We start from the raw sequence: 16,649 nt of genomic DNA, 5'->3' as shown, positions 1-16,649 counted from the left end.
GCGGTAAACGTAGCCATGCAGGAGACGATTCAAGACAGTAGGACAGATTTAGACAAAGCGCAGGTAGGTTGCGTCTTTTATTTACCTTCAGTGTGTGTAAAAGAAAATAAAAACGAACTGACGGAGTTTTTGTTCACTTGAGAAATTTCTGTTGTAGGATTTTAATGAAGACTCGCACCGGTACCCTGACATGTCACCCTCATGAAAATTTTAGTCTGAAATTTTCCTGAAACATTCCAGAATTGTCTATCTGAATCAAGTCTGAAACAAAAGTCTGAAACATGCCTGTAATTGGAACATTCCAGGCATGTTTCAGACTTGGTGTTTCAGCCAATTGCGAGTGATGTTTCAGCCAAAATTTCAGCAATGTTTCATACAGTTTTCAAACTGTTAGTAAGCAAGGTTTCAGAAATATTCAGCAATTATTCAGTGCCGTTTCAGCAATTATTCAGCACTGTTTCAGCAAATATTAAGTACTGTTTCAGCAAATATTAAGTACTGTTTCAGCAATTATTCAGCACTGTTTCAGCAATTATTCAGTGCTGTTTCAGCAAATATTAAGTACTGTTTCAGCAATTATTCAGTGCCGTTTCAGCAAATATTCAGTGCCGTTTCAGCAATTATTCAGTGCCGTTTCAGCAATAATACCCCACCTATTCAGCAATGTTACAGCACTTATTCAGCAAGTATATGCTAGCTTTTCATCCTGCAATATACTTTAAAAAATAATCGAGACAAATATATTTCAATTTTTATTTTTCATTCAAAATATCAAAGTCTTAAATTGTCTTTTTCAGGCACTACCTTTTTTATAATTTAAATTTCCATTTACTGTTTACTTGGTATTACATCCTACCGGGTCTTCCCACCTCTCTGATTAGAAATAGCTAGCTGTTGTAGGCCTTATAGTCCACTATGAGGTAATCATTCTGATTGTCATATAGATCTATGGGCCTTGTCTGTATCCAACGAATTTTTAGGATAATCCACTTCTTAATTTGCTTGAATCCATCTGAAATTATACTAGCATACATGTACATTGTAAACTTAACAATGTGTTTAATCTTATAAATAATGATCGAAGTTCATATAAATTCATGATCTTAATTAATTCAACATGGAATGATTCAAATTTATGTGATCGAAAGTTCTGATTTTTACATAGTACAGGCACTTAATAGGACTATTAGGTTAACATTAACACAAAAATTCATACCTCGAACTGCTAACAAAATGGCGTCGAAGATTCAGGCCAGGGAAACCAAGATCTGGAGGTTTTCATGCTTATGCATTCTCCCGCAAGGTATTTACTAAAATCTTTTCTTGGATCCTTTATACAGGAGAGTGGAATCGCATTAAATTTATCTTCACCCACTCATACAACGATGGCGTTATGATTTCAAGACATGGCTGTTGATCAAACGAATTTTTTCCCGCGTGCAATACTTCCGTCTGCGATGAATATTAAACTGGTACCCTTATCGACCTCGCCTATTTCGTATGTAGGTAGCATCAATCAGCGGGGAACCAGTTTACAAATATTTAAAAAAAATATTGTCAAAAGTATTATAGCTCTTAACATAAAGGATATATTCCAATATTTCTCCTATAAATTTTTTTATCGATTTTTTTTAATACTTTGTAATTGATTGACAACTTCCGTCAACATCGGATGAAAGCACAGAAGATGGAGGCTGGAGGGGCAGTGCAGTGAGAAGATTCTGCCTTACTTAACATGTAAGTTTCAAAACCAAAATAGTATAGGCTTAAATTATGATTGAAAATGACAGTCATATAAATAAATGGCACTTGGTTTCAATTTTGAAGTAGAGGTGACTGACTAATGAAAGTCGCCGATTTTTTTAAATTTATTTTTTTACACTTACGATTTTTGTTAGGCCTAGGACACCCATGTTTTCTTATGTAACAGTGTGTAAAGATTTCAAGCTAAATGCACAAATGAATTTCACTGCCCACAGTTATAACAAGTAGGGATTACACACGTTGTAATTGTAAAACGACAAAGTTACGACGACCCGAATTTTCTCTACACAATTTCACAATCTCTTGCTAGTGCCATTCTTCCATACTTTCACAACGTCTCGTAGGTTGAAAAATTCAGAAAATGCTTAATGCAGTTTTGTATTTGATTCCAATTGCAAAAATATACTATGATAAAGCAGTTTAAGTATATCTATGACACAAAATGCTCTTGAATTCATACATTGAAATATTACGTCATTAGAACTGAATTACGATTATAAATCAAATATACAGCATGAGTAATACAGCAATAGATACTCAAGAATTTGCTTGAAATGTAGGACTGTGTGATTGTATTGTTATGGAGCCTCTAATTAATATATTCATATATTGTTATTGTATTTTTTCAGTAAGTCATTCTTAGGAGAACTTCTTAGTAGATAATAAGCAGGCTGACTCTTTATAAATTGGGAAGAGGAAGGAGTCGGAACTGAACATTCTGGAGGGAGTGGCTTGTGCTGAGTTTTATTTTTTAAGGAAACTTCCATTCAACATGTTCAACAACAGAAAATCTGTGAATTAACCCACTGTAGAGTGCCAAAATCTGTTGCAACAGAATAGTTGCAGATTAATCTAATAGATCTGCCTGTGATGACCATGATTGGAACTATATCTTGTTTAGTAAATGGACTTAAATAATGATCAACTCCAAAAAGTACCAAAAACTGTTTCAACAGAATTGCTACAGTATAGATGCCTGTGATGACCATGATCGAGACTAATATATTTTTGATGAAGTGTTAAAGTGTATACACAGACACAAACATGGGCATAGTTAATTTGTTTTGTATTATATAATGTCCATTATGGGTTGATTTCATTGTCATGTCATATATTATGATTATAGTTTAAATAATTTATCTCCAAGGAATTTGTCTTTTCTCAGAATGATAAGTTGTCGCAATATTGCAGAGTTTCAGACAGTTTCAGCAATTTGAATGTTTCAGATGGAACTCAGCAATTTTAATTGATGTTTCAGACTGTCTCAGCAACTTGTCTGAATGTTTCAGTAATTAAGAAATGTTTCAGCAATGCTCAAGGTGTTTCAGCATATGTACTGAAACATGTTCAGCATTGATTCAGCAAGAAACATTTCAGTAAGCAATGTTTCAGTAATTAAGAAATGTTTCAGCAATGCTCAAGGTGTTTCAGCATATATGCTGAAACATGTTCAGCATTGATTCAGCAAGAAAAATTTCAGTAAGCAATGTTTCAGATTTGTTTCAGATATCTTTCAGCAAATTTTCAGCAAAATATTTTCATGAGGGGAACATCTAAATTTTTCGAGCCTCGAAACCAGCCTCACTTACGATCATGGCGAGTCATAGCCGTGATGGAAGCAATGCCAGGAAACAACAGGTTAACTTATCATCATAAAGTAAATAGGCTTATAACTCTGTCTACATGTTTTCGCTTCCAATATCATAGAACTTTATAAAATCGCCATGCAGAAGTTGAAGACGGTATTTAAAACTGTATAAAATGAAACAACAGAATGATATGTTTAATGTTTCTCTTTTATAAATTGATGAAATTCTTGTTTGTTTACAAAATAAAATCTGTATAAATATCCTGCTGCGTTTGTTTCTGTTATGATATCATTGCAGTGGCGGATCCAGGTTTTACGAAGGGGGGTGGGGGTGAAAGTCAAGTATTAACCAAAATACTCAGCCATTTTGGGTGCCAATCTGGAATTTTACTCGCACTATTTCTATTATTTAAATTTGTGGCGAGAGTGAGGGGGGTGTCTAAATCCCCCACTGCATTGCATAAGCAAGAACCCAGGTGAAAATACAGGAACTGACTTTTGAAGCGGTGATTGTATTCATACGCAAGAACAAACTGATCACGTGACCAAATTCATGTCATACGAAATTGAACATCGATTTCATTAGTACTGTCATATAAGGAAGTGCATTGGCAAATGTAAATATAGCTATATGGACACCTATCTAATACTCTATTTCAAATTGTGAAAAAAATGGTTTTGAGAGAACATGTCTTCACACCACTTGTTCTAATCTAATATTTTGTATCTACATCTTTCGTATGCTGTGGGTCACGTTTATGGTCATATGATTAAAAATTGTCCTCACTTTATATGTTTTATCACTCTCAAATTTTATATAGTTTGCTGATGCTAGGCTTTCCTTTTCCTACTTTGATATTTGTGTTATACATATTTATGTTCCCCAAACAAAGTTTGGGAACATATTGTTTTTACTCTGTTTCTTATTATGTTCCCCAAACAAAGTTTGGGAACATATTGTTTTTACTCTGTTTCTTATTATTATTATTATTATTATTATTATTATTCTTTTTCTCCGGTACTTTTTTGTCCGGTAGTGTTCTCAGAAACTACAAAAGGGATCGATATGAAACTTTCCAGGATGATAGTATAGCGTTTGTAGATGTGCATAGTGATAGTCATTTTGTTTGCACGTGCATGCACGCGCGCGCACGTGCATTGCAATTTTGGTACAAAAAATGGAAAATCAGAATATTGAAGGAAGCGATATAAAACCTAAATAGGATGATAGTATATCATTTGTACATATGAAAAATAATAGTTATTTTGCCAGCACGCGCACTCATGCGCGTGCACGCGCATTACAAAATTTGTACGCTAACTTTGGAATCAGTCTAACTTTTTTGTTGTTCATTGAAATGGCTTGAAATTCATATCATAGGTAGATATTGAGACCCTTAACTGATTTACATGGTCAAAATTACTAATTTGCACGCGCATGCACGTGCGCTTCATTTTGATTGGATAATGCTAAAACGTTTGTAACTATCTTATTTATGAAGCGAATGAGATGATATTCACAGCATATGTAGACAATATGTGTATCTATATGTTGGTGTAACAAAAAATGCCAACGCACACGCGCATGTGCGTGCAACGTTTTTTAAATGTTCAATTTTTAAAGGCCGATAACGTTTTTGTTTTTCATCAAATTCTATTCATATTAGGGGTTTAGATGTATCTTGGTACTCCTTACAAATTGCTGTGGTTAGAATTACTGCTCAGCACGTGCATGCACGTGTGCTGATTTCTGATTGGACGATTTTAAAATCGCTATAACTTCCTTATATTTGGTGGAAACGTTATGAAATTCATACTGTGGGTATATGATACAAATGCCTGTTGAACGACATCAACAAAAATTCGGAATCATACACGCATGCGCGTGTATGCACGTGCAACGCTTTCTTTCATTTCTTGGTACTGAAATGACCATATTGAACGTACTACATGTAATTAAAGGCTAAAATAAAATGATTTTTTCCTATAGATTCACAAGGACATCACTTTTTAATTAGGGGAGGTTTGGGGAACATCTGTAACGGTCCCCGTTACAATTAGAACTAGTTATTATTATTATTATGTTCCCCAAACAAAGTTTGGGAACATATTGTTTTTACTCTGTTTCTTATTAGGGTCTTCCGTCTTCAGCGGAAGAACCTTCTATTATTCTATTGTTGATTTTTCACTTTTCTTATTATTATTATTAGGGTCTTCCGTCTTCAGCGGAAGAACCTTCTATTATTCTATTGTTGATTTTTCACTTTTCTTATTATTATTATTAAGGTCTTCCGTCTCCTGCGGAAGACCTTACTATTATTGTTCGTGTTCTTTTTCTTCATTATTATTATTATTATTAAGGTCTTCCGTCTCCTGCGGAAGACCTTACTATTATTGTTCGCGTTCTTCTTCTTCATTATTATTATTATTATTTTCCTTGGTAGTACACGCGTTTTTCTCAGCCATTTCTCGATCGATTTTCACGAAATTTTCAGGAAAGATGTCTTTTGGTGACGAGACTTTGCTTGCAAAATTTCGTGCTTGACGTCACTTCCGGTCAGGAGTTATCTCTCTTTTAGTGACTTTTTGAAGGGCCTTGTTGTCCACACATCTCCTCCGTCAGTTTTGAAGCTAGAGTCTTGAAATTTCTACACAAGATAGAGTAAACATTTTAGAAGATTTGTGGGGGATTCGATTTTACCGGAGGCGATTTGCCTAAACGCTCGCCTGGACCTGAAAAAATGGATGCCAAAATTTTTCGCCGATTTCGGCGATTTTTGACCTTTGATCTCCAATATCTTTTTTCTTGCAAATATTTTGTTAAGACATGTACAACAAAAGTTGTGCACATTTACGAGATCTTTTCGAAAATATCAAGATTTAGGGGCTAGCCCCTTAAATTAGGGATCTAGAAGGGCTCAAAGTCTAGATCAAATATCTCAAAAATCGTTAATATTTTGGTATAAGTCAAAGAACAAAAAATGTTCATCTCAACAATCCAAATCTATTCATATAAAAATTTAGGTCATATGTTACGTAATAAGGGATTTTAAGGGCCAAAACCATAAATTTTTTACCCCTTGTATCTCGAAAACGACAAATATTTGGAAAAGCAATAAAGAACAAAAGTTGTTCAGAATGATGATCTGAACAATATGCATATTTCGTTTTTACCCTATGTAGCCCCGTTAGGGAGCTACAGTTTGGCCCCTAAAAATTACTTCTAGAAATAACTCGAGAACGGTAAAGAATTTCTAAATACTTGTTGAACAAAAAATGTTTGAAATGTCATGACCTTTCTTACGATATCAAGCAAAAGGGGCTGACCCTTTAAATGAGGGGCCCAGAAGGGTCCAAAGGTTTATGAGAATATCTCAGAAACTATTAATATTTTGTAATAAGTCATTGAAGCGGAAATGTTCATCTAAACGAGCTTGTTCTTATCAAATCAAAAAGTAGGTCATATGTTACGTAATAAGGGATTTTAAGGGCCAAAATCATAAATAATTGACGCCTCATATCTTGAAAACGACAAATATTTTGAAAAGCATTATTGAACAAAAGTGGTTCAGAATGATAATCTAAACAATATGTACATTTCGTTTTTTCCCTATGTGGCCCCATTAGGGAGCTACAGTTTGGCCCCTAAATATTTCTTGTAGAGATAACTCGAGAACGGTAAAGAATTTCTAAATACTTGTTGAGCAAAAAATGTTTAAAATGACAAGGCCTTTCTTACGATATCAAGCAAAACGGGCTGGCCCTTTAAATTAGGGGTTCAGAAGGGTCCAAATGTTTTTGAGAATATCTCAGAAACTATTAATATTTTATAATAAGTTGTAGAAGCGGAAATGTTCATCTCAACGAGCTTGATCTTATCAAATCAAAAAGTAGGTCATATGTTACGTAATTAGAGATTTTAAGGGCCAAAATCGTAAATATTTGACGCCTCATATCTTGACGACATATTTTTTGAAAAGCATTATTGAACAAAAGTTGTTCAATGTGTCATAACCTATCGATCAATATCAAAAAATGGGTCTGTGGGCCTCATGGCTCGCCTGTAGAGTCGATTTTTGTCGATATCAGTCGATTTCAAAAACTTGTAACTGGTAAATATTTTGTAAGGACATATTGAACAAAAGTTGTTCAGTTTATCGAGATCTATCGATTGATATCAAGAAATAGGCCTATGGTCCTAATGGCTCGCCTGTAGAGTCGATTTTTTGTCCATATCGGTCGATCTCAATAACTTTTTACAGGTAAATATTTTGTAAAGACATATAGAACTAAAGTTGTTGAGTCTATAGAGGGCTAACAAATGACATCAAGAAATAGGCCCGCGGGCCTTATGGCTCGCCAGGAGAGTCGAATTTCAAACGAATTTCACCGCAACTTTGCTTCAGAAGCTTATGATATGAAAAATTGATTATATCTAAAGTGTCTTAAAGTCGGAAACTAAATTGGGACTCATTTGTCTTTCTTTTTTTTTTTTAACTCCGAGTGCATCAACAAATCGGACGGAAGACCTACTCGTTGCTTGCAACGAGATCGTGTCTAGTTATTATTATTATTCTTTCTTTCTTCTTGGGACTTTTTTGTCCACGAGTGTTCTCAGAAACTACTCAAGGGATCAATATGAAACCTTTTTAGGATGATAGTATAGCATATGTAGATGTGCGGAACGAATGTCATTTTGTCTGAAAATGCATGCATGTGCATGCACGTGCATTGGATTTTTTGTTTAGAAACTTTAGAATCAGTTTAACTTTTTTATTTTTCAATGAAATCGTTTGCTATTTATATCCTAGGTATAACATGGGACCCTTAACTGTTTGGCATCGTCAAAATTTCAATTCTGCACGCGCATGCACGTGTGCTTCAATTTGATTGGATAATACAAAACCGTTTATAACATTCATGCCAATCAAGGAAATTTAATTATATTTACAGGATAGGTAGACATGTCAAATATCTACAGATCGATGTAATAAAAATTGCACACGCGCATGCGCACGCACGTGTATTGTCTTTTGAAAGTTCAATTCTTTCAATGACCATAACTTTTTTGTTTTTTGTCAAAATCTTTTCAAACTTGTATTGTGTATGTATCTTGATATTCTTAACAAAAGTGTACAGTCATAATTACCATCCGGCACGTGCATGCACGTGTGCTAAATTGTGATTGGACGATTTTCAAATCGCCATAACTTTCTTATAAATGATGGAATCAATATGAAATTTATACTGTAGGTATATCTATCAAATGTCTATTGAATGACATCAACATTGATGCTGAGTCATACTCACGTGCCCGTGTATGCACGTGCATAGCTTTTCTTTCATTTTTCGGGTACTAAAATGGTCATAACTATTGAATTAAAAACTGAAATGAATTCAAATTTACCCTGAGGATCTATGATATGAATGTCTGTGAAATGGTGTCAACAAATTTTCCATTATCAAAATCGCGTGCGCGTGAATGCGCGTGCATTGTAATTTTTGACTTCTAAATTTAAGTATTGGTCTATAACATTTTGGGAGTGCAATGAATAGGTTTGAAAATTAGGTTGTAAGTATGTTTTGGGCCTCTCAATTTACTAATAGTCTCAAAATCACTTCCCTGCACGTGCATGCACGTGCGCTTAATTCTGATTGGACGATTTTGAAATCCCAATAACTTTCTCAAGAGTGAAGCGATCAATACCAAATTCATATAGTAAGTATATTGTTCAAATGTCTATTGAATAGCATCAACAAAATTGTTGTGTGGTACTCACGTGCACGTGTATGCACGTGCATTGATTTCGGTCTTTGTAGTTTTGAGTTGCCGTTAATTTCTCGTTTTTCATTGAACAGTTGTGAAGTAAGTATATTGTTCAAATGTCTATTGAATAGCATCAACAAAATTGCTGTGTGGTACTCACGCGCACGTGTATGCATGTGTATTGATTTCGGTCTTTGTAGTTTTGAGTTGCCGTTCATTTCTCGTTTTTCATTGAACAGTTGTGAAACTTCTCTTGTACTCATATTGTAAGACTTCTAATGTATCGAGATGGTCGAATGATTTATATGCACGTGCACAAAACTCTCAGATCTTTATAACTGATTTGAACTAGTATAAAATGGACTGAATGTTATAAGATAGTTATATATTCACATGCTCCACAGTTTGCAATAGTCAAAACCACTTGTACTGAAATAAATGTCACCACTTACTAAATGGGGGAATGTTTGGGGAACATGTGTAACGGTCCCCGTTACAATAAGTACTAGTTATTATTATTATTCTTTCTTTATTCTTGTCACCCTTTTATGTCCACGAGTGTTCTCAGAAACTACTTAAGGGATCAAGACGAAACCTTTTTAGGATGATAGAATACTCTTTGTAGATGTGCGGAACGAACATCATTTTGTCTGAAAATGCATGCATGTGCATTGGATTTTTTGTTTACAAACTTTGGAATGCGTCTAACTTTTTTATTTTTCAATGAAATCGTTTGATATTTATATTGCAGGAATAACTTGACACCCTTAACCGTTTGGCATCGTCAAAATTTCAATTCTGCACGCGCATGCACGTGTGCTTCAATTTGATTGGATAATACAAAACCGTTTATAACTTTCATGTAAATTAATACAATTTGATGATATATACAGGATAGGTAGACATGCCAAATATCTACAGATCGATGTAACAAAAATTGCAAACGCGCATGCGCATGCACGTGCATTGTCTTTTGAAGGTTCAATTAATTCAATGACCATAACTTTTTTGTTTTTTGTCAAAATCTTTTCAAACTTGTATTGTGTATGTATCTTGACATTCTCAACAAATGAGTACAGTCATATTAACTATCCGGCACATGCATGCACGTGTGCTAAATTGTGATTGGACGATTTTAAAATCGCCATAACTTTCTTATAAATGATGGAAACAATATGAAATTTATACTGTAAGTATATCTATCAAATGTCTATTGAATGACATCAACATTGATGCTGGGTCGTACTCACGTGCGCGTGTATGCACGTGCATAGCTTTTCTTTCATTTTTCGGATACTAAAATGGTCATAACTATTGAATTAAAAACTGAAATGAATTCAAATTTACCCTGAGGATCTATGATATGAATGCCTATGAAATGGTTCAACAAATTTTCCATAATCAAAATTGCATGCGCGTGAATGCGCATGCATTGTAATTTTTGACGTCTAAATTTAAGTATTGGTCTATAACATTTTTAGATTGCAATGAATACGTTTGAAATTTAGGTTTCAGGTATCTTTGGTACCTTTCAATTTATTATTAGGGTCAAAATCACCTTCCTGCACGTGCATGCACGTGCGCTTAATTCTGATTGGACGATTTTGAAATCCCAATAACTTTCTTATGAGTGAAGCAATCGATACCAAATTCATATAGTAAGTATATTGTTCAAATGTCTATTGAATAGCATCAACAAAATTGCTTTGTCTTACTCACGCACACGTGTATGCACGTGCATTGATTTCGGTGTTTGTAGTTTTGAGTTGCCGTTAATTTCTCGTTTTTCATTGAACAGTTGTGAAACTTCTCTTGTACTCATATAGTAAGATTTCTAATGTATCGAGATGGTCGAATTATTTATATGCACGTGTATGCACGTACGTGCACGTGCACTAAACTCTCAGATCTTTATAACTGATTTGTATTAGCATGAAATGGACTGAACGTTATGAAAGAGTTCTATATTCACATGTTTCACAGTTTGCAATTGTCAAAACCAGTTGTACTGAAATAAATGACACCACTTGCTAAATGGGGGAATGTTTGGGGAACATCTGTAACGGTCCCCGTTACAATAAGTACTAGTTATCTGTTGGGTTTACTGCTTAGTCTCGTTGTCTTTTTATATATCCAATTTACTGTTTCTCAAGAAAAATCATAATTAGTGCTGTTCTGAAATCACATATACTGTCCTTCAGTATGGGAATTACAAATACTGTCCTTTTGTACATAAAAATACTGTCCTTCAGTTAATCATAAAATAAAAATTCTAAGTCCCGGCAAACAGGAAGTTGATAAGCGACAGATTCGAAAATGTCTTACACAATACAGTTGGCCACACTGATGCTCTGTGCTAAATATCAGGGAGTTGCCCCATGTGGTTCTTGAGAAAAGTGTGACAGAAATGTTTTTGCTGTAAAAAATTCTAAGTCCCGGCAAACAGGAAGTTGATAAGCGACAGATTCGAAAATGTCTTACACAATACAGTTGGCCACACTGATGCTCTGTGCCAAATATCAGGGAGTTGCCCCATGTGGTTCTTCAGAAAACTGTGACAGAAATTTTTTGTGACGACGACGCCAGACGACGGATAGTGATCCCTATATGTCGCCACTGCGTGTAACGCAGGCGACACAACAAGAGGCCCATGGGCCACATCGCTCACCTGAGTCACCTTGGTCCATATCAGAAGATTTTCCATATCTATTTGCATGTAAAACCGTAGTCCCTATTATGGCCCAAACCTTCCCCTGGAGGCCATGGTTTTTGCAAACTTGAATCTACACTATGTCAGAAAGCTTTCATGTAATTGTGAACTTCTTTGGCCCAATGGTTCTTGAGAAGAAGATTTTTAAAGATTTTCCCTATATATTTGTATGTAAAACTTTGATCCCCTATTGTGGCCCCATCCTACCCCAGGGGGGGCATGATTTTAACAAACCTGAATCTGCACTATATCAGAAAGCTTTCATATAAATCTCAGCTTTTCTGGCTTAGTGGTTCTGGGAAGAAGATTTTTAAAGATTTTTCCTATATATTTGTATGTAAAACTTTGACCCCCTATTGTGGCCCCATCCGACCCCCAGGGGCCATGATCTTAACAATTTACAATCTGCACTATATCAGGAAGCTTTCATATAAACCTCAGCTTTTCTGGCTCAGTGGTTCTTGGGAAGAAGATTTTAAAAGATTTTTCCTATAAATTTGTATGTAAAACTTTGATGCCCCCCTTGAGGCCCCATCTAATCCCCGGGGTCCATGATTTTAACAAACTTGAATCTGCACTATAAAAAATAAAAAAAAACAAAAAAACAAAAAAAAAAACAAACAAAAAATAAAAACTTTGACCCCCTATTGTGGCCCCATCCAACCCCCGGGGCCATGATTTTAACAATTTAGAATCTGTACTATATCAGGAAGCTTTCATATAAATCTCAGCTTTTCTGGCTCAGTGGTTCTTGGGGAAAAGATTTTTAAAGATTTTTCCTATATATCTGTATGTAAAACTTTGACCCCCTATTGTGGCCCCATCTGACCCCCGGGGGCCATGATTTTAACAATTTAGAATCTGTACTATATCAGGAAGCTTTCATATAAATCTCAGCTTTTCTGGCTCAGTGGTTCTTGGGGAAAAGATTTTTAAAGATTTTTCCTATATATTTGTATGTAAAACTTTGATCCCCCCTTGTGACCCCATCCTACTACCGGGGGCCATGATTTGAACTAGAATTTGCAATATGTCAGGAAGCTTTCAGGCAAATTTCAGCTCTTCTGGCCCAGTGGTTTTTGAGAAGAAGATTTTTAAATGACCCCACCCTATTTTTGCATTTTTGTGATTATATCCCCTCTGAAAGGGACATGGCCCTTCATTTGTACAAACTTGAAAGCCCTTCACCCAAAGATGCTTTTGGCCATGTTTGGTTGAAATTGGCCCAGTGGTTCTGGAGAAGAAGTCGAAAATGTGAAAAGTTTAACAGACAGACGGACAGACATACAGACGGACGGACAGACAACGGACAAAAAGCGATCAGAAAAGCTCACTTGAGCTTTCAGCTCAGGTGAACTAAAAAGTATATGAATACAAGTGAAAGGGTATACGAATAGAAGTGGTCTGATAGATCAAGATTGAGAAATGTTGTCTACATGATAGACGAGGAGACTCAGGGACGTCCAGGTGTGTTGTCTACATGATAGACGGGGAGACTCAGGGACGTTCAGGTGTGTTGTCTACATGATAGACGAGGAGACTCAGGGATGTTCAGGTGTGTTGTCTACATGATAGACGGGGAGACTCAGGGACGCCCAGGTGTGCATGTTGTGTTCTTTAGTAGGGGAAAGTGTTGATATTTCAGACGGATGGATATTTTCGACAACCAATAAGAATCATTATGTCTACCTACGTGTTCTCAGTTTAAACTTATTTCCAAATTTGACATAGGCCTATTTACAAACTGGAAAACACCTTTAGAATGATACGGGCATGTGTAACTCATCTCTGATTGGCTGATTTAAATACATGACCTTGTAAAATATGTCAGCATCCATTTTGTTTCATCGACAAACTCAAATCCTGTTGAAACATTTTCAATCTGGTAGAAGTTGGATCTACCGATATCAGTCTGGACGAAAAACGCTAGACTGATGCCCTATTTCTAGTAAAATTTCTGTCGGGCTAGTAAATTTTTTGCTGCACTAGCCCGATCGGAATAGTATAAACTTTTCTTTAAAAAATGCATATATATATATAATTATATATATATACAGGACTTTATCAAAAATCTGTAAACACCTTGTATAATAACGTTATTTGATTGGCTGACTTTGCTTGCCAGTTTATCGAGTCCAAACTATTTCGTACCGGGTAATTTCATCTTTAATGTCAAACTCTAATACGCTGAAAAGAGATACGAAATGTCTCAGGTACGAATGAGAAACAGGGCTCGAAATTAACATATGTCCGTCAGTCTGTGACTGGTTAAAAGTCTGGCGGACTGACATTTGTTTTAGTCAGTCCGGTGGGACTGGTTAATTTTCTAAAGCATATACTTATGAAATCTTATACACACATTTGGCATGCTTCGATCTGTAGATATCAGACGAATCTGATTCGTAAATATAAATCCCACATTTAAGTGTTACAATATTGTCTGAGACATATTGAGCTAAATTTCATTTTGTTAACATTAACGAAATTAAATACGTTTAATTATTTCTGGAAAACTTTGTTAAACTGGTAAATTTTTCTGCGGACTGGTTGAAATTATACCCCATCAGTCCGGCTGGACTGGTGAAATAAAAAATTAGCTTCAAGCCCTGAGAAAGGTCTGGGTACGAATCGTATGTCACCTACACAGGTCGCTCTTCCGCTGTTGGCGAGTGGGAAAAACGAAGTGTGGAAGAAAGATACGAGTCAAAGAGAAAGCGTGGATTTGTTCAATCATGGACCTTAATCCGTCCATAGCTAAAATTTGACGATGAAAAAAAATACAATGTTGTGTAAGTATTGTGAAAAATGTAGGATGAGGAGGAGGAGACTGAAAATAAATTGCTTGAATCTGAAATTGACAGAAATTTAATATTATATGAGTGGGAGTATGACTGAAGTTTTTTTTATTTGTTTTTGTTTTTATTCTTACTATGCAAAAACATTTTTTTTTTTTTTGTAAGTTATATTTGCTTTAATAAACTGTTTTTATTTTGGACTAGTGATTTTTTTTCGGGCTGGTAAATTTTACATTCAACTAGCCCAACCGGACTAGTACGTAGCTTGGAAAGTTTTTGACCTAGACTGCGATATGAAATCCTAAACAAAATCAAAATCACTACCACATATGAATTGACATAATGTGCAAAATTGCCGCCTGGGGGTTTGAGACCCAGAAGGGAGGGAATTCTTTTTGCTTTGATAACTTATACCATGGCCATTGGCATTGTTTATGTGGATTCAAGCTTTTGATGCATACTGGAAATTACATGCACGAACTATTTTACAAAACCAAATCCTGAAATCGGGTGAAAGGTATGACCCTCTGGGTCATAAAAAGTATTGGGGTTACTGGTAGAAAAATCTTTTCCTGGTGTAACCCGCCTTAATCGGGTTAGTTGACAACTTAAAAATGAAGGTGCCATGTCACGACGAGCGTTGGTACAATAAAGAACCCTTACTGCTATGACCCTGAGTGCTCAAGACTCCAAGTTACAAAGCGAACGCTCCACCACAGAGCTACCGCGACCGGTATAAAGTATAAACTGACGGCTATGACCCTGAGCGCTAAGCATAGAACACTCCACCAGAGCTACCGCGACCGGTATAAAGCATAAACTGACGGCTATGACCCTGAGCGCTAAGCATAGGTCTAAATTTGTGGTACTTCACCTACAGCTGGTGACATCACAACATGGGTGAAAATTCTGGACAGGACGTAAAACAATCATCAGTATGCACGAGATGACCTTGGGAAGCAATGATGAACAGAGTATTTGGTAAATAAATATTGTTTGAATTGAACCTGATCAAAACTCTGAACATCACATGATATGTGTAGGTGTCACAGGTGCTTGTTTCAGAAACGTCTCGTGTTATAGTATAGTGTGCCAGGTTCAAATGAAACAAGTGACTGTGGTAGCTGTTCTCGCTCAAACGGTATCAAGATCGAAATATGAAGAAAAGGAAGTCAGTTTTTCATACGTTTTACCCAGCACATGTCACAATATAAAGGCAGGGGAAGAGTAAAAAAAATCTTGGATTAACTTTTTTTTTTATGGTAGCGCGCACTTGTTTGCGGCCGCCATTTTGGAAAATCATAAACTCATACTTTTGCTATGGCGCTTTAAGCCTGCGTGTCCTACCCCCGGACAAATCTCGACACCAATAACAGAATATAAACTTTATAACTATCCTCCTGACAAGTACACTGACTACCGTATACTGAATTATAATAAAACACGCCGTACTAGCCTTACCTTCTTATCCGGTTACCCGCCGAAATGTCCGTTGCTATGCACCCGAACTACCCTCGGACACTATCGTTATGCCCTATGATAAAGTCCGATGGAGGTAAGATTTAATACATCCCGAACCCGATCTCAATTTGTCGCACAAAATACCCCATAATTGTATAGTACCGTTTAAGTATTTCACAAGATGATTTTGATGCAAAACATGAAATCAGTCCCTAAAATTTTAGATCTTCTAAGCTATTCAAAATATACATTGATGGGATATTTTATTTGAAAATGAAAACAAAATTAAGAAACAATTTTTCATTTTATTTATTGATTCACCAAACATATGTTGGCATACAATCACGTTACACAATATGAGATATATAAAGACAATAAACTAAATACTAACAGTTCATTTACATATATGTAAATATAAGTATATATATTTGACATGTACCTGTGATATTTATGTATACAATTTAGTATTGCATATTACATATATGTATACGTAATTATATAGCACGTTACCTTTGGTGCGCAATTCAAAAAATTCATGTAAAAATTATTTTGACTTGGATACTC

At 35.5% G+C, this 16,649-nt stretch overlaps 2 long non-coding RNA genes across 2 annotated transcripts; one reads left to right on the top strand and one right to left on the bottom strand.

Annotated features, from left to right (window-relative positions):
- Positions 1-739: 739 nt before the first annotated feature.
- Positions 740-1,354, bottom strand: LOC130049828 (uncharacterized). Its single transcript, XR_008798174.1, has 2 exons — positions 1,217-1,354; positions 740-1,012 (listed from the first exon to the last, which is right to left on the bottom strand). It is a non-coding gene; the product is annotated as an uncharacterized LOC130049828 (long non-coding RNA).
- A 203-nt stretch (positions 1,355-1,557) lies between these two features.
- LOC125657395 (uncharacterized) lies at positions 1,558-2,910 on the top strand. The gene is made up of 2 exons (XR_008798163.1): positions 1,558-1,737; positions 2,394-2,910. It is a non-coding gene; the product is annotated as an uncharacterized LOC125657395 (long non-coding RNA).
- Positions 2,911-16,649: the final 13,739 nt, after the last annotated feature.

Source organism: Ostrea edulis, chromosome 8 (assembly GCF_947568905.1).
Source record: "Ostrea edulis chromosome 8, xbOstEdul1.1, whole genome shotgun sequence".
In the NCBI taxonomy this organism is placed as follows: Eukaryota; Metazoa; Mollusca; class Bivalvia; order Ostreida; family Ostreidae; genus Ostrea; species Ostrea edulis.
The sequence above is the reverse complement of the archived record's forward strand: the minus strand, read 5'-3'. Positions and strand labels throughout refer to the sequence as shown.